Genomic DNA, 22,919 nt, shown 5'->3' on the forward strand with positions numbered 1-22,919 from the left:
CCTGTTTCAGCCCGGTTTCGATCCGGGGAAATTGGGCCCAGTAGTGGCGGGATCTGTACAGTGCATGTCGCAGCGCTTCAATGTGCTTCCTGATGTCCTACCCCGAGAACTGAAAAGACAGCGTCCGCAGCAACCACAGCTCAGGTCTCTGCACAGGAGCTAAGCTGCCCCCATCTCCTCTGCTCTGCTCTGCGGCTCCTGCGGAGTGGAGTCCTGCCTGGAGCCGTGTTTGCAGGCGGCAGCTCCCCGCGCCCTGTCTGTGCGTCGTGTCCAAGGGCTCCTGGGAGGAAGAGAGAGCCCTCCCACTCGGGGGCTTTTCCACGGTCTGTGTGAGGAGGGGCGGGTGTGTCCAGTAGCTTATCGAGCGGAAGCCTTGGTCGGCGGAGAGCTGTGATCGTGCAGACCTTGAGGTGTCACCTCTTTGTCTGCTTTCCTGCCCCCCCTCCGCCCAAGCTCTGCTCCAAAGTAGCCCGGCAACCCCTCACACCTGCACCTTTCACAACTTAAGTTGTGGTCATGAGACACCCATGGGGCGTTGTTCTGTTCTTGCTAATTGTTTCCTGCCCGTCGCAGGCAGGAGTCCATGCGAGGAAGATGCGCTGGACAGAGCTCAGAGGGCGCACCTGGGTGGCTTTCCTTCTGAGTGACGTTCCTGCAACACTCTCCCGCTCCTCTTGGTGCGCTCATGCCGCAACACAGGAAGGCTGGAGCAGGTGGGTGTGGAGAGTGTTAGACTGAAGATTTAAAGGTCCCTGGTTCGATCCCGGGTTTCAGCGTTTTGTTTCATGGAGCCCTCTGTTCCTCTCTGCAGCACCCCCTTCCTAAAGTGACGCTTCCCTTTCTCAGCCTGAAATGCAAGCGAGACACCAGCAGCAGTCCCTGCTGGTTTCCGTAGTGTAGAGGCTGTCACGTCAGCCTAACACCTGAAAAGTCCCCGGTTCGAGACTGGGCGGAAACAGCATCGTTTTGCACACTCCTGTACTTCACAGAGGTCTTGAGCGACCGGTCATTTGTTGCCAATGTATTTCCGGTGCCTTCATGCACTCTTGTACCAAACGCACGTTCCTTCTGTACACGGAGCAGATCATTCGCAATTGGGCTGTGCCGACAGACCAGGACGAGCTCTGTTGGCTCAAATGCAGTGCAGGACCTGCAAGAACAACAGAAAGATTAGCATCCAGCGGGGGCTTCTTAGTGAGCCCAAGAGCTCATCAAGAATCGGCTCCAGCAACAGGGCTGGGCGCATTGTTCCATTCTCCGCCCACTCTCGGTGTAAACAAGTCTCTCCTGGTCTCTGCTTGAATTGCACTTTCCTGCGTTTGCTTTGGTATAACTGGCTTCCCCTGCATGGGCGAATGTGAAGAAGATCCTTAGTAAGTCATTGAAGAAAACCGAGAAGAGGTCGGAGTGACCTCTGTCGTTCATCAACGATCCAGTCAGGCAGTACTCCTCTGTAAAGCGCCGTTCGTTCACATGGATTGGCTTTTTTTTGCCTTCATTTGTGCAAGTAGTAAAAGCAGACACCCCTTTAGGGAGCCTGTCAGCACCCGGAGTTTTCCCCTTCTGTAAGCTCTCCATAGCCTCTCAGCTCTTCTACTGTCAAATCCCCCTCAAGTACTTCCCTATCTTCTTCACTCAAAACGTTTTCTAGCTTTGAGGTAAAAAAATGAATTTCTTCATCCTTTACCTCTGTAGAGCTGTACAGTCTTGAGTAGAAGTGTCACGCCCTCTGCAGCCAGAGGGCGGTCCTTCTCTGTCCTGTCCCTAGTTCCTGGTCTGCTGTCCTTCCTGTCCCTCTCTTTCCCTTGGGCTATATATTTCCGGGTCTTGCACTCTGTCCTCGCTCAGCACTGACGTTCGGATGTCCTGAGACCCGCCTAGCACCAGGGCGCCCCACGTCCGCTCCCTGAGGGCACAGGTTTCTATACGGCATTCCTGAACTCTTTGCACTAATGAGCCCGGGCCTTTTTCCCGTCTCGCCGCTACGCATATGGGTCTTTTTCCGCACTCCTGCTCCCCACAGTTAGTCCCTTTGGACGTCCGTGACAAGAAGGCCTCGATGCAGGAGAGGATAGCACTCAGCTCTGTACTCTCTCTTCCCTCCTCATCAACTACACTTTCCATGACAGACTTGGAGCCTACCACTTTCCTGAAAAAGAAGCGAGTACACTTCTCATTTTCTTCCAAGAACTGCACTCTGCTTCTTAACAGCACTCCTCGACTGCTTTCTTCGGCTATGCTCCGGATGTCCTTTTTTAAAAGGGTGATATCCTCAAGCACATCGAAGCCACTGTGCAGCATCGTGTAGAGACGCTGCAGCTGCCTCTGTTTCCTGGCTAGCACTCCTCTCCGTCTGGCAGCAGCCTTCCTTCCCTCAGCCATGAAAAAGGCCTTTGTCCTCACCTTCACCTCCTCCCACCACTCTCTTACTGACCCGTACAGACACTGCAAGGACAGCCACTGTGATAGTTTCTCCTTGTAGCGGGATACTACCCCCTCGTTCTCTAGCAGCTTTGTGTTGAGTTTCCAGAGGCCTGGGCCAAAGACAGTCCCGCCCTGGAGTTCCACTCTACACCCTAAAGCCTGATGATCTGAGAAGAAGACAGGCTGAAGAGTGACCCCAACAACTTTCACTCTCTCTGAGACAAAGCAATAGTCAATTCTGGAGCTGCTATTCCTCCCTGACCATGTATATTCTGCTGTTGTGGGATATATACATCTATATGTGTCTGAGAGTTTAAAGTCTTGAACTAAGTTTTGCAGGGCCAGTGAGCTGGAATCCAATTTTATCGGCCTTTTGGCTAAGATCAAGTTCAAGTGGCATGCCCGCAGTTCTTGTCTTTCCAAAGTTCTAGAAGGCGATCGAAGATCCTGAAGAGTGCTTGAGCTGGTATCGCCCTAGGTTGAGCCTAGGGGGTTAAGGCCAAGCAGCAGCTGAGCTGGGTGGGATCCGGCAGCAACGTTCTCTCTCTCTGCTCTCTCCTCTCCCCTCCCCCTTTCTCTTGCTCCACCTCCTTGGCCTCTTGGCTGGGAGTAGGTACTCGTGGCCTGCCCGCGGTGCTTGCTTTCTTCCTCGAGACTCAGAAGCGCTATCCGCTCCCTCTCTCTCTCTCCTCCTGCGCCTGCACCTAGCTGGGCTTTGCCCACAAGGACAAAGTCCAGGGCTCACTCGCTGCTCCTTTAGCAGCTAAACCCTCCTCTCCACAGGACCTTGCTCTCTCTCTTTCTCTCCTTTTTTCTTTTTTCTCCTTTCCAGATGGCAGACAAGAAGACACTGATCCGGTTCCACTGGACCAAGAAAACAGAGACGATGCCAACTGCGAAATCCTTTTTCATTACCTTCCTGAGAGGGATCCTGCAGTTGGTGGCCGGAGATCTCTACTGCCTGCAAGACAACAAGGCAGAGAGATACATGGAGGCCTACATAGCCACGGACGCCTCATATGAAAAGGCAACGAAAATGATCAGAGAAAAAGGTAAGCACCCCCGTTTCTCTGATTTCAGGCCGGAGCCTATGAGGAAGACAAACCAGAGGACCATCACAATCCTCACGTACAACCCCTACGTACCAATGGCACTGGTAACAGCGTACCTAGGGAGGTATGTAACTGTGGTGGGCAAACCGACGGAGATCAGGGACAGTTGCGGCGTCTGGTACGGCAAACGCCAGTACCGAGTCCTCCTGAAAGAGGACCTAGAGGGCGTCGACGGTTTCCAGCACCCCCCGGCCCGCTTCAACATCGGAGCCGACAGGGGGTACCTTTACTACCCCAGGATGCCGGATTTCTGCAAGAAGTGCAGACAGTCCGGCCACAAGGAGAACACGTGTGACATCGTCAGATGTCACAACTGTAACAAAGAGGGGCACCTGGCAAAAACCTGCCGGGCAGCCAAAAAGTGCGATGGATGCGGCGCCGAGGGACACCTCCTTCACTAATGCAAGGTAAGCAAACCTTCGTTTGCGCAGGTGGTGGAAGCCGACCAGCAGAAACCGGTCTCAAGACAAAGGGAGAGAGGTGAGAACAAAGAACCCGCACCTCCCCCGCAGAGAACCGAAACTGCCGAGGCCACACCCCAGCCGCACCAGTGCCTCAAGATGGCAGCCAGGACGACGGACAAAATGGCTGACCGGAGGAAGGGCCCTGGATAACTCCCAGCAAGAAGGGAAAGAGGATCCACCTTCGGAAGGACAAAAGAAAAGAGTGGTGTAGCGGGGAGGCTTAATAATAAGGCAGAATTAAGTGTTTCTGAGCTTCCCAAATGAGGCCCCATTTCTCTGTTCATCTCTGTGGTGCAGCCACAGAGAAGCTATTCAGGCAGGCTGATTTAAAGATGTTCTCTTTTGATAAGGGACAGCTCCCAAATGGGGATGCATTTAGCTAAGTCTGGCTATCATGATCAATGGGCATCCATTGGCGCCTATCTGTCTAGGGATTGCCAGTTGGACATCTGGACTGCATTCCTAAGTGTCAGGAGTAAGTGACTCATATCTCACCTTGATCAACCAATCAGGGACTGGTAGGGCCGAGTAACCCACGTGGGACTCTGGTGCCCATGGAACTTTCAGCCAATCAATGAGCTGAAGTTCCTCCAGGTAAAAACAGGCAACACGAGATTCAGTAAGATTCAGTAAGATTCTGGAGAGGATTCTGTGGACTGTTCTAAAGGGAATTCAAAGGAGAATTCCAGGGCAGGACGGCCCAGGAGCAGAAGGCTCCCAAGGGCAGGACATTCTCGCAGAGCGCCTCCTGACCATCCTGAGACTCAGCCCGGACAACCACGGAACGGCCAGTGTGTCCGAGTGCCAGAACTTTCCTTTGTTCTAAGAGTCTAGAGTGGAGGTTGCCAGAGAGTAACCAGCAGCAGGCCTCGTGAACAGGTCAGAACTGTGGACAGCTGAATCACTATTCAGAACTAGCTCTTCATCAGGAACGAACCGGTCCTCTTCCTGACTTGCTGGGACTCACAGTCATCTTTTCTCCTGTGTGCAAACTTTGCTAGTTAAAGCCAACACTAACTAGCTGGTCAGTGAGCATCAGCAGCGCACCGTCTCAAGCCGCACAGCACAGCCTGGCACCGAGCCAGAGAGCGCGGATTGGACAGCAACGGCCTGCAACTGTTTCTTTGTGCCCGCAGGAGATCTGAATCCCCAGAGATTGGATGAGTATTCAACTTCACTGCATTACTGCTCGAGAATTCAATTGTAATCCCAACCAGTTGATATCAATTTAATTCCTAAGAGTTATGTTCTTGTTTTGAGTATCTAATGTAGAAGTTGTAACCAAGTTCACTTTACGAAACGGTCTTAATGAATGATATACTGAATGTATGTCCTCTTGATATGTGTAACACTTCGTAACTGACTGAATATATATCATTTGTATTCTGATAACCCTCTCGATAAGATCTGTTAGGTTTACATGCATATTTTATGTATTAATAAATGTATCCTCGTGTATTAGTACCTGTGTGTGTGCGTTGTTTGAGTTATGTCGCATGGTTGGATTCTAAAGCCATCAAAAGAATCAAAAGAATTAATAATTGTCTCAGTAAATGCCCAAACCCTACAGAACTGGTGCCTTCAGAGAGCCACTATGATTACATATTTGGCGTCCCTGAGCCAGTTTTCTTACATATTTGGCGTCCCTGAGCCGGTTTTCCTACAGTGGTAAGGGAGAACCGTTTCCTCGTCCTAGAGGAAACGGAACTTTCTTCCCCCGAGGCCCAGGAACAACCGGAGGAGGCAGCCCAGGAAATGGAAACCCCCCCCCCCCCGAGGCCCAAAGATGACAGGAAGTGACAGCCCAGGAAACGGAACCCCCCTCCCCCGAGTCCCACGGACAACAGGAGGAGGCAGCCCAGGAAGAGGTTACCCCCTCCCCCGAGGCCCAGGGACAACAGGAAGAGGCAGCCAAGGAAGTCGGAACCCCCTCCCCTGAGGCCCAGGAACAACAGGAAGAGGCAGCCCAGGAAGTGGAGCCCCCCTCCCCCAAGGCCCAGGAGCAACTGGAGGTCCCCGAAACTCCTGGAGAAAGGGAAGAAAAAAGCCTTCCCGAAGCGGTGGCGGAGAGTATCCTCGAGGAAGACAAGATTACTTTGAAGCCGCCCTGGAGCTGGGACTGATGGTAGGGCTGGACCTGTCCAGCATGTTTACCTTTCAGTCCCCAGCGAGACCTGGAGGGAGCCCAGCATATTCCCCCCAGGACCCGAACGAGAGGAGTTACATCTAGGCTAAACAGTGCCCAGATGTAGACTCCCAAGTTTTCCACTGTAAGCACAAAGAGAGGAGGTTCAACTTTCACTTGTTTAATCATGATTGTGAAACTTACCTTTCTAACAACTAACGTGAGAGGGCTAAGAGACCCGGTGAAAAGATGGGGAGTCTTTCATGATCTGGTCTCAAAGTCTTTCTCAGTTTGTTTCTTACAGGAGGTCCACCTGAAGGATGAAAGCGACAAGCTGACATTCACCAGGGAATGGACGAAGGGAGAATCATGCTGGAGCGTAGGAGGGGTCCACTCTTCCGGAGTGAGAATCCTCCTCAGAAACCCAGAGATGACGCTGGTTTCCTCCTTCTCGGTGGTGCAGGGCCGGATCCTGGTCGCAGACATCGACTGGAGGGGGCAGAAGTTGAGAGCAATTAACGTCTATGCTCCGACGGAACCCTCTATCCGGAAGGAAGTGTTTGCTGACCTGGCCAGCTGCTGCACCACCAACAGACAGGTGGTGCTTGGCGGGGACTTCAACGTCGACCGGGAGAAGGGGAGCGACGCTAGCTCGGCAGAGCTGGAGTCGCTACTCAAGCAGTTCTCCCTGGTAGACGGTTTCAGACGGTGCCGCCCTAACGACGCCGGAACGACATGGAAAAACTCCCGGGGAGTGTGCAGCCGCCTGGACTACATCTTTCTGCACACGACCTGCTCCCTGGAGTCGGCGACGGTGTCCCCGGAGTGGTATTCCAGCCACGAGCGCTTGACGGTTTATACTCCGATTTATACTCCTTTTGCACCCTCAGCTGAAACATGTTAAAATAACAACGCAGATTTGTTGGAGAACCTGACAAGAATTATTGGGTTAGTACTGTATGTATTCTTGTATATTTACTTTAATTTTAATATAAATGTAAACATCCATGCTGTATAAGCTATTGTAATTTTAAAATATGTTAGCTGAGGATGCGAGGGGGGCTATTATACCTTGTGAAACACGCAAGGAACCGAAAAAAGGCTGATATTTGAATAAAATTGGCGATCACAAGAAAACCACAATTTATGTGGTATTATCATCAATATCCTTCAAAATCGACGTTCAAATGAAGGATTTGAAGAAACTATGAAAAAAGCAATAGCAGTAGGAGAGGATTTTGATTTTTGCTCTTCAAGTCAGTAGATCGACGTAGAGTTGCGCCCCTACAAACAGCACAAAGGATGAAACCCACCTCCTTCGTTATTGCTATGTTTGTGCCGGTGAAAGTAGCGTTTGTGCTATTGAAAGCATCTCGGAAGATGAAGGTGCAGTCACTTCCACATGTCATGATATCATTAGATCCGACTACAAGAGCTGAAGCCCCCCAGTCCAAGCCAGCAATGTGAGGAAGATGGACATGGAGGAAGGTAGCGTGGCCGAGCGGTCTAAGGCGCTGGATTTAGGCTCCAGTCTCTCTGGGGGCGTGGGTTCAAATCCCACCGCTGCCAAATGTTAATGTTTTAAGACCTGCAATACGATCAGTAAAAGTGCTTTTTGTTAGGCTGCAGGAGGTGTTAAGAGATAAACTTTCTAAAAGACAGGCTTAACATCAAGGCAGAAAAAATATTTTGTTTTCTCAACAGAAATTCTGTTTGGCACGTTCAACTTTATGTAGGGAACAACATCTGCCAAGATCACTTTTGAGGCAGTGCACATGATAGTGTACCGGCAAGTACAGTACATTCAATATTGGCTGTGGTGGTGAGCTGCTTTGGTCTGTGAAACTTTTAATTCTTCACGCCGAATCGTTGGCAGGGGTAAAGCTTATTAAATCTTTGAACATAGCGCTCCATCAGAAGTACTTTGTTCGTGATCAAAAGAGATCAGAGGATTAACTTCATGAATTCACATAGCATACCTTACAGGAAAGATTTAAAAGGGGAATTGATTGTGCTTCCTGATGTTGTTCCTGTGGTTTCTTTGGATACAAAGGTGAATGTTCTTTGACGTTCTGCTAGAGTATCCACTGGGTGGGCTTTATCAATTAGCTCGGATAGGTCATCAGTGCTCCGTCTCCAGGAAAATAATCAGCACTGTCGATCACGAGTTTACAGATTTCTCCAAATAACAACTATACATTTTAACCCAGCGGTTAGCATTCCTTCAATCCAATAGTTTTACTCTGGGTAAAAAGCAGCGCAATCTACAGAGAGATGATATTCAAATATTTCAACGTTCTTATTGGATTACCTGTATGGAGATATCGCTCAGAATTCCTAATATGATTTTGAGTTCAGTTTTGCTTTACTACTTTCAGAGTCTTTTATTGACCTTGCTGAAGCAGAGAAATGACATAATCACAAATGCGACCTACCTGTGCTGCTGTTTCTGGTTAATAATTATTATTGCGAGGAAAAAAAAACAGCTCCTTGCATGAAGAGCAAGAGCAACCAACGCACTCGCTTGTTGAGTTGGGTTTTTTCCGTGGTGCTCTTCCTCAGATGCAAAGTTATTTGGCGAGCAAGGACCTCTGAGAAGGAGCCTGAATCCGTCAAGAACTCAGAAATCACAGATCATCTTGAAAAGATTTGGGGATGCACTGGCTCAGTTATTTGAAGGAACCTATACCACCAACGCACTTCTGAGAAGCACCTGCACATTTTCGCAATCCTCTCTCTCACCTACAAAGTTATGAAGACACAGACGACCAACAAAAACTAATTTAATTCACTCAAGGCTTCACTCTTCTGTTACGATGTTGTTTTAATTAATGTTAGCTGTGATGAGGTGTTGTTTCTGTCTCTTAAAATTTAAGAGTCTGCTCCTTTCTTCCTGGTATAGAAATAACATGTTCCATCTTTGTTTACAAACACCACTGTAAATAATTGGTCCATCTCTAAAGCCTGTGTGTATTGACAAGGCAATTCAAAAGCACATATTAAATAAGAACACGATCCTTCTTGTTACCATTCCCGTGGTTGGAGCGTTGTTTCGCCCTTTAATGTTCTTCTACAATATTTACAGACAGGGCTTTATTACTGGAGTTGTGTGCATCGGTCCATGAACATCAACTGTACTGCTGTTTTTCTATGCGTAATTTAATTGCAAGCACTTAAAAGATGCAAAAAGGTTTCAAAGAAAACATAATTGAAAGACAGTCGAGTAAGGAGGTAGAAAAACGCACTCCCCCATTGAAGAATCAACCACCGTCGCCCATGTGACTGGATATAAAAATAAATTATTCATTTCAATTATTCATGAAGGGTGGATTGTGGTCAGTAAACATATGCACATCTTTAAGTCAGTTCCACCATCTGTGCCATAGGGGATGTAGCTCAGTGGTAGAGTGCATGCTTTTCATGTATGAAGTCCTGAGTTCAATCTCTGGCGTCTCCAGATGTCTTATATTATTGTGCTCACATCGCAATCTTCTGTTGAGTAAGAACTCTTTGCTCGTGTTCATAGAGAGCCAGGTTTACACAATTAAATTCAGTCACACACGAAGTGCTACAGTCTTGCTCTGCTGTTTTAAATGTACCTCCAAAGCATTTCGTTGTGTTAACTACCAAATGATTTGAACTAATTTTACGTCATATTCAGGAAATCCAGAGAAGGTCATCAGACTTTTAGTGGCTGTTGAAGAAAACACCTGTTGAATCTCACCAGGGATTTCTTGAGAGATCATTCAGCGAGCAAGTCCTCCCTCTGGACTCCAAATATTTTGGGTTAAACTGTTATTCACATACTCTAACGAAGAGAAACGTTAGTGTCTTCCGGTGTGTGAGCCCATTTCTAAAAAAAAAAAGTTATATAAATTGAATTGTTCTACTTTTTAGGCTTGCATAGTCTTATTAATATTTCAGTTAAATCTTTTTTTCTGTAGTAACATCAGTTGATATTAATATTAGTCCTGATTTATAATTTTTTTGTCATGGTTGATCTTAAATAATTTTGTAATTAGTTTCAGTTTTGAAAAATCATGCAGAGAAGCTACCAAAACTGGTAATGTTCATATAATGTGTAATGCAATAGCAGCATTTTGGGTTGAAAACAAAAAGTATATCTTGGTATGAATCCTAACACTTCATAGACAGCGTTCTAGGACTTCTCGCTTCAGATAAAGTTGTCAATACATCATAGATTTCTACTCAATCAATATCAGCAGTGTTATCGCTACCGAACGCTAAATATAGATCCTGGCAATACTTCGTGAGATCTTCGTAAGAAAATCCAAAATACTACGGAAGGAATCAAATGTATATGTTTCTTTGGATCGAGAAGATGATCATTATGAGACTCAAAACATGCCTGTCTTTTCTTTTTTCGAGGACAAATGGATTATTGAGGTGTAAAGATGGGTTCAAAACCAAAATCACCTGCTATCACTGCTGTTTCTTCAAATCCTTCAACTGATCATCGATATCGAGGAATAATATATAGTTTCTTCAAATCCTTCAACTGATCATCGACATAGAGAAATAATATTATACAATTGTGGTTTTCTGTTAATTGCCAATTTGACTAATTACATCTTCGTTTACAGATGTCTTGCATGTATCACAAGGTATAATAGTCGTCGTGCGTCCTCAGTTAAAATGTACGACAAAAGTACAACATTTATGGTTACATCCATATTAAAATGAAGGTAAATATACCAAGATATTAAAATACAATTGTACAGTCCTAACTTAATAATGCCTGTGAAGTTTTCCAACAAATCCGAACTGTAATTTTGAAATATTATAGCTGAGAATGTAAAGAGAGTACAAAGATCAAATTCAATGAGTGAAAATGCACCAGTAGTTCTCTAAGCTGAGTTTCTTCCCTGAACATGACTTGCTTGCGAAGCACCAAGCAGCCTTGAACGGATCGCGGAAATCAAATATACAGTACAGATGGATTCAGAGTGTGCTTTCCAACTTTTGTGCAACATTTTCCTTTGATAGGGTGAAGTTGTCTTCACAATCTGGGTTAAATAAAAAGGAGTAACGTCAGTGTTAAACAGCTTTCCTTCTTGGAGAACAATGGTACAAACTCAGATGCATTTTATCAAGTCGAGGTCATTCTCTTCGATAAATTCATTCAGAAGCTGAAATATGTGCTCTCCTGTAGTTCCTGTTGGTAGCGGTTTACAGAACAGAAAGTCTTCATGAGACATATCCTCAAACTCGTATCTAACGTAAACGAGCAAATTGGCCAAATCGACTACAGACTCATCTAATTGCAGTGAAAAACATCTGCTCATCTTAACGCGCTCTATCAGTGTACTTTTGATATAATCCTTCATTTCAATAATTCTATAAATGACTGTGTCTTTCAGGGGGAGGGGGGCAGCAGGTCGAGCTGTTTAGCAGCTTTTTTTCCACACATAATACGTGTCAGCTCTTTTCCCAACTGTAAATAAGGTTCTTCAAAAATAGTGTAGCTTACCTGCTTTAGCAATCCGCAAGCTTTTTCCGCGTTTCCGTTTTTATTTCCATATTTATTTAAAGTTTTTATTTCATGCGCATGGGAGCGAAACACAGAGACGCTCGGTGTATTTTTCTCAAATTCGAACAGTTCTTAAATATTTTTCTATCACGCTTTCGTGTGCTCACAAGATTGCCTGCGTTCGTAGCACGTATTTCTATGCATTCCTGTGTTTACAATGTTGGCATTGTTCCAAAATCACGCTAATTCTCCTTTCTCCCTATTTGCTGGAGATACAATAGCTTTTTTTAAATACAATTGGTCACTTGCATCCGTAGCACGCATTCCTATAGAGTGGTATAGAATTACAGAGTATCTCTTGTGTCCACTGAGGTATTAGCACGCACTGTATCGTAGTATGTAGGCTGCGTATTCGACAAGTATTAAAATACAAAATATGAAAACCCGTCCCGATTTTTCAGTGCACACTACACAGTTCCAGGGTCATTTGGCGTACCACCTGGTGGCACTCCACGTACCACTGCCGGTACGCGTACCACAGTTTGAGAACTACTGATCTACAGTATCTATAAATCTCTTACACGTCATTTACAATGGCTTTTCAACTAATAGCCCGTGCAGGGATCAAACCCTTGCTGTTGGTACAGTACGAGTTGCGTAAGGCTCTGTAACGCGCAGATGAGAAACTAACCTCTGCTTCTTCATTATATACACATTGAGCTATAAATGCGAGCTTACTGCCTCCTACGGGCTCTGTATTTGATTGCGGTAAAAGACCGGCCGTGGAGATAAAGTGAATAAATCCTATTGCCGAAGGTCAGCCCTGTCTACCAGAGTAACCCTCCCACAGCGATGATCAGCTCGTCTCACACGCGAGAAGTTTCGGTTGGAAACAAGCGCCCCCTCTTCTCGCACGTTTTGCACGTTCGAGTAGTTTTAATGCGGCTCTTTCGTACACGGTGCTGATCTTTTGGAAAGCAGGAGGCAAAACCGAGTCGAACCGCCTGGGTGAAAACCAGGAACCCTAACCGCTAGACTATATGGCAGCGAACAACCATGCTGTTCCCGGCATCATGCAAGCAAACTACATAAATATGAGAAAACACGCAAGAGAGTTGTCACTCAGAGTGTCGAAGGGTCGATGTATACTGGGGCTCAGTTGAAATGCAACGTCAGGACTTTTCCGAATTATGTCACACGAAGAGAGCACAGCCCTTTCCGCCCTGCCGCGTGTGTCTCGGTAACTCGCTGTGATCGTATAGTGGTCAGTACTTTGCGTTGTGGCTGCAACAACCCCGGTTCGAATCCGGGTCACGGCAGAATAGGGGCGTCTGCTTTTACTACTCGCACGAATGAAGGCAAAAAAAAGCCAATCGACGTGAACGAACGGCGCTTTACAGAGGAGTACTGCCTGACTGGATCGTTGATGAACGACAGAGGCCACTCCGACCTCTTCTCGGTTTTCTTCAATGACTTACTAAGGATCTTCTTCACATTCGCCCATGCAGGGGAAGCCAGTTACACCAAAGCAAACGCAGGAAAGTGCATTTCAAGCAGAGACCAGGAGGGACTTGTTTACACCGAGAGTGGGCGGAGAATGGAACAATGCGCCCAGCCCTGTTGCTGGAGCCGATTCTTGATGAGCTCTTGGGCTCACTAAGAGGCCCCCGCTGGATGCTAATCTTTCTGTTGTTCTTGCAGGTCCTGCGCTGCTTTTGAGCCGACAGAGCTCGTCCTGGTCTGTCGGCACAGCCCAATTGCAAATGATCGGCTCCGCGTACAGAAGGAACGTGCGTTTGGTACAAGAGTGCACGAAGGCACCGGAAATACATTGGGAACAAATGACCGGTCGCTCAAGACCTCTGTGAAGTACAGGGGCGTGCAAAACGAGGCTGTTTCCGCCCGGTCTCGAACCGAGGACCTTTCGCGTGTTAGGCGAACGTGATAGCCGCTACACTACGGAAACCTCTAGGGACTGCTGCTGGTGTCTCGCTTGCGTTTCGGGCTGAGAAAGGGACGCGTCACATTAGGCAGGTGGCGCTGGAGAGAGGAACAAAGGTCGCGATGAAACAAAATGCCGAAACCCGGGATCGAACCAGGGACCTTTAGATCTTCAGTCTAACGCTCTCCCAACTGAGCTATTTCGGCAGTGCGCAAAGCCCACAGCCACCTGCTCCAGCCTTCCTGTGTTGTGGCATGAGCGCACCAAGAGTAGCGGGAGAGTGTTGCAGGAACGTCACTCAGAAGGAAAGCCACCCAGCTGCGCCCTCTGAGCTCTGTCCAGCGCATCTTCCTCGCATGGACTCCTGCCTGCGACGGGCAGGAAACAATTAGCAAGAACAGAACGACACGCCATGGGTGTCTCATGACCGCACCTTAGGTTGTGACACGTGCAGGTGTGAGGGGTTGCCGGGCTACTTTGGAGCAGAGCTTGGGCGGAGGGGGGGCGGGAAAGCAGACAAAGAGGTGACACCTCAAGGTCTGCACGATCACAGCTCTCCGCCGCCCCAGGCTTCCGCTCGATAAGCTACTGGACACACCCGCCCCTCCTCACACAGACCGTGGAAAAGCCCCCGAGTGGGAGGGCTCGCTCTTCCTCCCAGGAGCTCTTGGACACGACGCCCAGACAGGGCGCGGGGAGCCGCCGCCTGCAAACACGGCTCCAGGCAGGACTCCACTCCGCAGGAGCCGCAGAGCAGAGGAGATGAGGGCAGCTTAGCTCCTGTGCAGAGACCTGAGCTGTTGTTGCTGTGGATGCTGTCTTTTCTGCACTCGGGGTAGGAGTGAATGTTGAGTTGCACTTAGAAATGAAGCAGAGCACTTCAACGGCACGGGTGTGTGTGTGTGTGCGCCCTGGTGATTCTGGGAGACAGATCGAACCTGGGCTAAAAGAGAGGGGGCTTAGCCCTCTTCCATTTGCTAGTTCAAAGTTGTACAACCCCTTTGTATCTGCTAGGCGGCGCAGTCGTCGTGCACAAAGAACACTTTGAAAAGCGTCAAAGGCAAGTCATTCCGAGTTGGTCGTTTGTGTTTTCCGTTCAGACGCGAAATGCTGACATGATCTCTCGGCTCCTCGGTTGTCATTTCTGCTCCGTAAAGGGATCACAGCACGCGTCGGCTTCCAGCATGCTGGGTCGGGACACGATGCCGGGGGTTGGAGAGAGCGATGTCTTCCTCGTTAGTATAGTGGCAAGTATCCCCGCCTGTCACGCGGGAGACCGGGGTTCGATTCCCCGACGGGGAGTAGCTTTTCTTTCACCTCCTTAGAGAAATGACTGCCTTTCACTTCTCTGTTTTCTTTCACAGCGTCGTGCACCTTTTCATTGCTCTCGCTTTCAGAGCCTCCGCACGGCAGTCGACTCGACATCAGGAAGCACATTGAAGTGAAAGCAGGAAGCGCTGCGACATGCACTGTGCAGATCCCGCCACACTAAGAGGTGAGTGGGTCTGTTCGATGCACAAAGAACGCTTTGAGAAGCGTCAAAGGCAAGTCATTCCGAGTTGGTCGTTTGTGTTTTCCGTTCAGACGCGAAATGCTGAAATGATCTCTCGGCTCCTCGGTTGTCATTTCTGCTCCGTAAAAGAATCACAGCACGCGTCGGCTTCCAGCACGGTGGGTCGGGACACGATGCCGGGGGTCGGAGAGAGCGATGTCTTCCTCGTTAGTATAGGACCTGTCACCTGTCCCCACCTGTCACGCGGGAGACTGGGGTGCATCAGGACGCGCCTTGAAGTGAAAGCAGGATGCGCTGTGACATGCACTGTGCAGATCCCGCCACACTAAGAGGTGGGTCCAGTGGGTCTGTTCGATCACAGCGCTAGGCGAATCCCCAATCCCCTTTTGTGCCTGGCGACAAAAGATGTCTGTTTCCGCCCGGTTTCGAACCGGGGACCTTTCGCGTGTGAGGCGAACGTGATAACCACTACACTACGGAACGGGTGGTAAGACGTGCCCAGCGGCCCAGCGCTGAGCTTCGCCAATGCGATTTAGCTGCTTCCAGTGCCTTTATTGGAGTGCGCTGATGGACCGTGCTCTCTCTCCAGAGACCAGCACGCCTGTCATGGACGGAGCAGGAAAGGCGGCGCCACATTCTACAGCCCTCTCCACGCAATCGACGAAATCGGGCTACTGAAGTGGAGAAAATCGCCTCTCCAGAAAGTGCAAATATCATCTTGGAGACTATAAATCCTATTGCCGAAGGTCAGCCCTGTCTACCAGAGTAACCCTCCCACAGCGATGATCAGCTCGTCTCACACGCGAGACGTTTCGGTCGGAAACAAGCGCCCCCTCTTCTCGCACGTTTTGCACGTTCGAGTAGTTTTAATGCGGCTCTTTCGTACACGGTGCTGATCTTTTGGAAAGCAGGAGGCAAAACCGAGTCGAACCGCCTGGGTGAAAACCAGGAACCCTAACCGCTAGACTATATGGCAGCGAACAACCATGCTGTTCACGGCATCAAGCAAGCAAACTACATAAATATGAGAAAACAAGCAAGAGAGTTGTCACTCAGAGTGTCGAAGGGTCGATGTATACTGGGGCTCAGTTGAAATGCAACGTCAGGACTTTTCCGAATTATGTCACACGAAGAGAGCACAGCCCTTTCCGCCCTGCCGCGTGTGTCTCGATAACTCGCTGTGATCGTATAGTGGTCAGTACTTTGCGTTGTGGCCGCAACAACCCCGGTTCGAATCCGGGTCACGGCAGAATAGGGGCGTCTGCTTTTACTACTCGCACGAATGAAGGCAAAAAAAAGCCAATCGACGTGAACGAACGGCGCTTTACAGAGGAGTACTGCCTGACTGGATCGTTGATGAACGACAGAGGCCACTCCGACCTCTTCTCGGTTTTCTTCAATGACTTACTAAGGATCTTCTTCACATTCGCCCATGCAGGGGAAGCCAGTTACACCAAAGCAAACGCAGGAAAGTGCATTTCAAGCAGAGACCAGGAGGGACTTGTTTACACCGAGAGTGGGCGGAGAATGGAACAATGCGCCCAGCCCTGTTGCTGGAGCCGATTCTTGATGAGCTCTTGGGCTCACTAAGAGGCCCCCGCTGGATGCTAATCTTTCTGTTGTTCTTGCAGGTCCTGCGCTGCTTTTGAGCCGACAGAGCTCGACCTGGTCTGTCGGCACAGCCCAATTGCAAATGATCGGCTCCGCGTACAGAAGGAACGTGCGTTTGGTACAAGAGTGCACGAAGGCACCGGAAATACATTGGGAACAAATGACCGGTCGCTCAAGACCTCTGTGAAGTACAGGAGCGTGCAAAACGAGGCTGTTTCCGCCCGGTCTCGAACCGGGGACCTTTCGCGTGTTAGGCGAACGTGATAGCCGCTACACTACGGAAACCTGTAGGGACTGCTGCTGGTGTCTCGCTTGCGTTTCGGGCTGAGAAAGGGACGCGTCACTTTAGGCAGGTGGCGCTGGAGAGAGGAACAAAGGGCGCGATGAAACAAAATCCCGAAACCCGGGATCGAACCAGGGACCTTTAGATCTTCAGTCTAACGCTCTCCCAGCTGAGCTATTTCGGCAGTGCGCAAAGCCCACAGCCACCTGCTCCAGCCTTCCTGTGTTGTGGCATGAGCGCACCAAGAGTAGCGGGAGAGTGTTGCAGGAACGTCACTCAGAAGGAAAGCCACCCAGCTGCGCCCTCTGAGCTCTGTCCAGCGCATCTTCCTCGCATGGACTCCTGCCTGCGACGGGCAGGAAACAATTAGCAAGAACAGAACGACACGCCATGGGTGTCTCATGACCGCACCTTAGGTTGTGACACGTGCAGGTGTGAGGGGTTGCCGGGCTACTTTGGAGCAGAGCTTGGGCGGAGGGGGGGCGGGAAAGCAGACAAAGAGGTGACACCTCAAGGTCTGCACGATCACAGCTCTCCGCCGCCCCAGGCTTCCGCTCGATAAGCTACTGGACACACCCGCCCCTCCTCACACAGACCGTGGAAAAGCCCCCGAGTGGGAGGGCTCGCTCTTCCTCCCAGGAGCTCTTGGACACGACGCCCAGACAGGGCGCGGGGAGCCGCCGCCTGCAAACACGGCTCCAGGCAGGACTCCACTCCGCAGGAGCCGCAGAGCAGAGGAGATGAGGGCAGCTTAGCTCCTGTGCAGAGACCTGAGCTGTTGTTGCTGTGGATGCTGTCTTTTCTGCACTCGGGGTAGGAGTGAATGTTGAGTTGCACTTAGAAATGAAGCAGAGCACTTCAACGGCACGGGTGTGTGTGTGTGTGCGCCCTGGTGATTCTGGGAGACAGATCGAACCTGGGCTAAAAGAGAGGGGGCTTAGCCCTCTTCCATTTGCTAGTTCAAAGTTGTACAACCCCTTTGTATCTGCTAGGCGGCGCAGTCGTCGTGCACAAAGAACACTTTGAAAAGCGTCAAAGGCAAGTCATTCCGAGTTGGTCGTTTGTGTTTTCCGTTCAGACGCGAAATGCTGACATGATCTCTCGGCTCCTCGGTTGTCATTTCTGCTCCGTAAAGGGATCACAGCACGCGTCGGCTTCCAGCATGCTGGGTCGGGACACGATGCCGGGGGTTGGAGAGAGCGATGTCTTCCTCGTTAGTATAGTGGCAAGTATCCCCGCCTGTCACGCGGGAGACCGGGGTTCGATTCCCCGACGGGGAGTAGCTTTTCTTTCACCTCCTTAGAGAAATGACTGCCTTTCACTTCTCTGTTTTCTTTCACAGCGTCGTGCACCTTTTCATTGCTCTCGCTTTCAGAGCCTCCGCACGGCAGTCGACTCGACATCAGGAAGCACATTGAAGTGAAAGCAGGAAGCGCTGCGACATGCACTGTGCAGATCCCGCCACACTAAGAGGTGAGTGGGTCTGTTCGATGCACAAAGAACGCTTTGAGAAGCGTCAAAGGCAAGTCATTCCGAGTTGGTCGTTTGTGTTTTCCGTTCAGACGCGAAATGCTGAAATGATCTCTCGGCTCCTCGGTTGTCATTTCTGCTCCGTAAAAGAATCACAGCACGCGTCGGCTTCCAGCACGGTGGGTCGGGACACGATGCCGGGGGTCGGAGAGAGCGATGTCTTCCTCGTTAGTATAGGACCTGTCACCTGTCCCCACCTGTCACGCGGGAGACTGGGGTGCATCAGGACGCGCCTTGAAGTGAAAGCAGGATGCGCTGTGACATGCACTGTGCAGATCCCGCCACACTAAGAGGTGGGTCCAGTGGGTCTGTTCGATCACAGCGCTAGGCGAATCCCCAATCCCCTTTTGTGCCTGGCGACAAAAGATGTCTGTTTCCGCCCGGTTTCGAACCGGGGACCTTTCGCGTGTGAGGCGAACGTGATAACCACTACACTACGGAACGGGTGGTAAGACGTGCCCAGCGGCCCAGCGCTGAGCTTCGCCAATGCGATTTAGCTGCTTCCAGTGCCTTTATTGGAGTGCGCTGATGGACCGTGCTCTCTCTCCAGAGACCAGCACGCCTGTCATGGACGGAGCAGGAAAGGCGGCGCCACATTCTACAGCCCTCTCCACGCAATCGACGAAATCGGGCTACTGAAGTGGAGAAAATCGCCTCTCCAGAAAGTGCAAATATCATCTTGGAGACTATAAATCCTATTGCCGAAGGTCAGCCCTGTCTACCAGAGTAACCCTCCCACAGCGATGATCAGCTCGTCTCACACGCGAGACGTTTCGGTCGGAAACAAGCGCCCCCTCTTCTCGCACGTTTTGCACGTTCGAGTAGTTTTAATGCGGCTCTTTCGTACACGGTGCTGATCTTTTGGAAAGCAGGAGGCAAAACCGAGTCGAACCGCCTGGGTGAAAACCAGGAACCCTAACCGCTAGACTATATGGCAGCGAACAACCATGCTGTTCACGGCATCAAGCAAGCAAACTACATAAATATGAGAAAACAAGCAAGAGAGTTGTCACTCAGAGTGTCGAAGGGTCGATGTATACTGGGGCTCAGTTGAAATGCAACGTCAGGACTTTTCCGAATTATGTCACACGAAGAGAGCACAGCCCTTTCCGCCCTGCCGCGTGTGTCTCGATAACTCGCTGTGATCGTATAGTGGTCAGTACTTTGCGTTGTGGCCGCAACAACCCCGGTTCGAATCCGGGTCACGGCAGAATAGGGGCGTCTGCTTTTACTACTCGCACGAATGAAGGCAAAAAAAAGCCAATCGACGTGAACGAACGGCGCTTTACAGAGGAGTACTGCCTGACTGGATCGTTGATGAACGACAGAGGCCACTCCGACCTCTTCTCGGTTTTCTTCAATGACTTACTAAGGATCTTCTTCACATTCGCCCATGCAGGGGAAGCCAGTTACACCAAAGCAAACGCAGGAAAGTGCATTTCAAGCAGAGACCAGGAGGGACTTGTTTACACCGAGAGTGGGCGGAGAATGGAACAATGCGCCCAGCCCTGTTGCTGGAGCCGATTCTTGATGAGCTCTTGGGCTCACTAAGAGGCCCCCGCTGGATGCTAATCTTTCTGTTGTTCTTGCAGGTCCTGCGCTGCTTTTGAGCCGACAGAGCTCGACCTGGTCTGTCGGCACAGCCCAATTGCAAATGATCGGCTCCGCGTACAGAAGGAACGTGCGTTTGGTACAAGAGTGCACGAAGGCACCGGAAATACATTGGGAACAAATGACCGGTCGCTCAAGACCTCTGTGAAGTACAGGAGCGTGCAAAACGAGGCTGTTTCCGCCCGGTCTCGAACCGGGGACCTTTCGCGTGTTAGGCGAACGTGATAGCCGCTACACTACGGAAACCTGTAGGGACTGCTGCTGGTGTCTCGCTTGCGTTTCGGGCTGAGAAAGGGACGCGTCACTTTAGGCAGGTGGCGCTGGAGAGAGGAACAAAGGGCGCGATGAAACAAAATGCCGAAACCCGGGATCGAACCAGGGACCTTTAGATCTTCAGTCTAACGCTCTCCCAGCTGAGCTATTTCGGCAGTGCGCAAAGCCCACAGCCACCTGCTCCAGCCTTCCTGTGTTGTGGCATGAGCGCACCAAGAGTAGCGGGAGAGTGTTGCAGGAACGTCACTCAGAAGGAAAGCCACCCAGCTGCGCCCTCTGAGCTCTGTCCAGCGCATCTTCCTCGCATGGACTCCTGCCTGCGACGGGCAGGAAACAATTAGCAAGAACAGAACGACACGCCATGGGTGTCTCATGACCGCACCTTAGGTTGTGACACGTGCAGGTGTGAGGGGTTGCCGGGCTACTTTGGAGCAGAGCTTGGGCGGAGGGGGGGCGGGAAAGCAGACAAAGAGGTGACACCTCAAGGTCTGCACGATCACAGCTCTCCGCCGCCCCAGGCTTCCGCTCGATAAGCTACTGGACACACCCGCCCCTCCTCACACAGACCGTGGAAAAGCCCCCGAGTGGGAGGGCTCGCTCTTCCTCCCAGGAGCTCTTGGACACGACGCCCAGACAGGGCGCGGGGAGCCGCCGCCTGCAAACACGGCTCCAGGCAGGACTCCACTCCGCAGGAGCCGCAGAGCAGAGGAGATGAGGGCAGCTTAGCTCCTGTGCAGAGACCTGAGCTGTTGTTGCTGTGGATGCTGTCTTTTCTGCACTCGGGGTAGGAGTGAATGTTGAGTTGCACTTAGAAATGAAGCAGAGCACTTCAACGGCACGGGTGTGTGTGTGTGTGCGCCCTGGTGATTCTGGGAGACAGATCGAACCTGGGCTAAAAGAGAGGGGGCTTAGCCCTCTTCCATTTGCTAGTTCAAAGTTGTACAACCCCTTTGTATCTGCTAGGCGGCGCAGTCGTCGTGCACAAAGAACACTTTGAAAAGCGTCAAAGGCAAGTCATTCCGAGTTGGTCGTTTGTGTTTTCCGTTCAGACGCGAAATGCTGACATGATCTCTCGGCTCCTCGGTTGTCATTTCTGCTCCGTAAAGGGATCACAGCACGCGTCGGCTTCCAGCATGCTGGGTCGGGACACGATGCCGGGGGTTGGAGAGAGCGATGTCTTCCTCGTTAGTATAGTGGCAAGTATCCCCGCCTGTCACGCGGGAGACCGGGGTTCGATTCCCCGACGGGGAGTAGCTTTTCTTTCACCTCCTTAGAGAAATGACTGCCTTTCACTTCTCTGTTTTCTTTCACAGCGTCGTGCACCTTTTCATTGCTCTCGCTTTCAGAGCCTCCGCACGGCAGTCGACTCGACATCAGGAAGCACATTGAAGTGAAAGCAGGAAGCGCTGCGACATGCACTGTGCAGATCCCGCCACACTAAGAGGTGAGTGGGTCTGTTCGATGCACAAAGAACGCTTTGAGAAGCGTCAAAGGCAAGTCATTCCGAGTTGGTCGTTTGTGTTTTCCGTTCAGACGCGAAATGCTGAAATGATCTCTCGGCTCCTCGGTTGTCATTTCTGCTCCGTAAAGGAATCACAGCACGCGTCGGCTTCCAGCACGGTGGGTCGGGACACGATGCCGGGGGTCGGAGAGAGCGATGTCTTCCTCGTTAGTATAGGACCTGTCACCTGTCCCCACCTGTCACGCGGGAGACTGGGGTGCATCAGGACGCGCCTTGAAGTGAAAGCAGGATGCGCTGTGACATGCACTGTGCAGATCCCGCCACACTAAGAGGTGGGTCCAGTGGGTCTGTTCGATCACAGCGCTAGGCGAATCCCCAATCCCCTTTTGTGCCTGGCGACAAAAGATGTCTGTTTCCGCCCGGTTTCGAACCGGGGACCTTTCGCGTGTGAGGCGAACGTGATAACCACTACACTACGGAACGGGTGGTAAGACGTGCCCAGCGGCCCAGCGCTGAGCTTCGCCAATGCGATTTAGCTGCTTCCAGTGCCTTTATTGGAGTGCGCTGATGGACCGTGCTCTCTCTCCAGAGACCAGCACGCCTGTCATGGACGGAGCAGGAAAGGCGGCGCCACATTCTACAGCCCTCTCCACGCAATCGACGAAATCGGGCTACTGAAGTGGAGAAAATCGCCTCTCCAGAAAGTGCAAATATCATCTTGGAGACTATAAATCCTATTGCCGAAGGTCAGCCCTGTCTACCAGAGTAACCCTCCCACAGCGATGATCAGCTCGTCTCACACGCGAGAAGTTTCGGTTGGAAACAAGCGCCCCCTCTTCTCGCACGTTTTGCACGTTCGAGTAGTTTTAATGCGGCTCTTTCGTACACGGTGCTGATCTTTTGGAAAGCAGGAGGCAAAACCGAGTCGAACCGCCTGGGTGAAAACCAGGAACCCTAACCGCTAGACTATATGGCAGCGAACAACCATGCTGTTCACGGCATCAAGCAAGCAAACTACATAAATATGAGAAAACACGCAAGAGAGTTGTCACTCAGAGTGTCGAAGGGTCGATGTATA

At 50.5% G+C, this 22,919-nt stretch overlaps 9 non-coding genes across 9 annotated transcripts; 4 read left to right on the forward strand and 5 right to left on the reverse strand.

Annotated features, from left to right (window-relative positions):
• Window positions 1-7,612: 7,612 nt before the first annotated feature.
• trnal-uag (transfer RNA leucine (anticodon UAG)) lies at window positions 7,613-7,694 on the forward strand. The gene has a single exon. It is a non-coding gene; the product is annotated as a tRNA-Leu (tRNA).
• Window positions 7,695-13,509: 5,815 nt separating this feature from the next.
• On the reverse strand, window positions 13,510-13,582 carry trnav-aac (transfer RNA valine (anticodon AAC)). The gene has a single exon. It is a non-coding gene; the product is annotated as a tRNA-Val (tRNA).
• A 109-nt stretch (window positions 13,583-13,691) lies between these two features.
• Window positions 13,692-13,764, reverse strand: trnaf-gaa (transfer RNA phenylalanine (anticodon GAA)). Its single transcript has one exon. It is a non-coding gene; the product is annotated as a tRNA-Phe (tRNA).
• A 1,024-nt stretch (window positions 13,765-14,788) lies between these two features.
• trnad-guc (transfer RNA aspartic acid (anticodon GUC)) lies at window positions 14,789-14,860 on the forward strand. Its single transcript has one exon. It is a non-coding gene; the product is annotated as a tRNA-Asp (tRNA).
• Window positions 14,861-16,894: 2,034 nt separating this feature from the next.
• Window positions 16,895-16,967, reverse strand: trnav-aac (transfer RNA valine (anticodon AAC)). Its single transcript has one exon. It is a non-coding gene; the product is annotated as a tRNA-Val (tRNA).
• Window positions 16,968-18,173: 1,206 nt separating this feature from the next.
• On the forward strand, window positions 18,174-18,245 carry trnad-guc (transfer RNA aspartic acid (anticodon GUC)). Its single transcript has one exon. It is a non-coding gene; the product is annotated as a tRNA-Asp (tRNA).
• A 2,034-nt stretch (window positions 18,246-20,279) lies between these two features.
• trnav-aac (transfer RNA valine (anticodon AAC)) lies at window positions 20,280-20,352 on the reverse strand. Its single transcript has one exon. It is a non-coding gene; the product is annotated as a tRNA-Val (tRNA).
• Window positions 20,353-20,461: 109 nt separating this feature from the next.
• On the reverse strand, window positions 20,462-20,534 carry trnaf-gaa (transfer RNA phenylalanine (anticodon GAA)). The gene has a single exon. It is a non-coding gene; the product is annotated as a tRNA-Phe (tRNA).
• Window positions 20,535-21,558: 1,024 nt separating this feature from the next.
• Window positions 21,559-21,630, forward strand: trnad-guc (transfer RNA aspartic acid (anticodon GUC)). Its single transcript has one exon. It is a non-coding gene; the product is annotated as a tRNA-Asp (tRNA).
• The last annotated feature ends 1,289 nt before the right edge of the window (window positions 21,631-22,919 follow it).

The sequence above is a fragment of the Lepisosteus platostomus genome, assembly GCF_059453375.1.
Source record: "Lepisosteus platostomus isolate fLepPlt1 chromosome 5 unlocalized genomic scaffold, fLepPlt1.hap1 SUPER_5_unloc_3, whole genome shotgun sequence".
In the NCBI taxonomy this organism is placed as follows: Eukaryota; Metazoa; Chordata; class Actinopteri; order Semionotiformes; family Lepisosteidae; genus Lepisosteus; species Lepisosteus platostomus.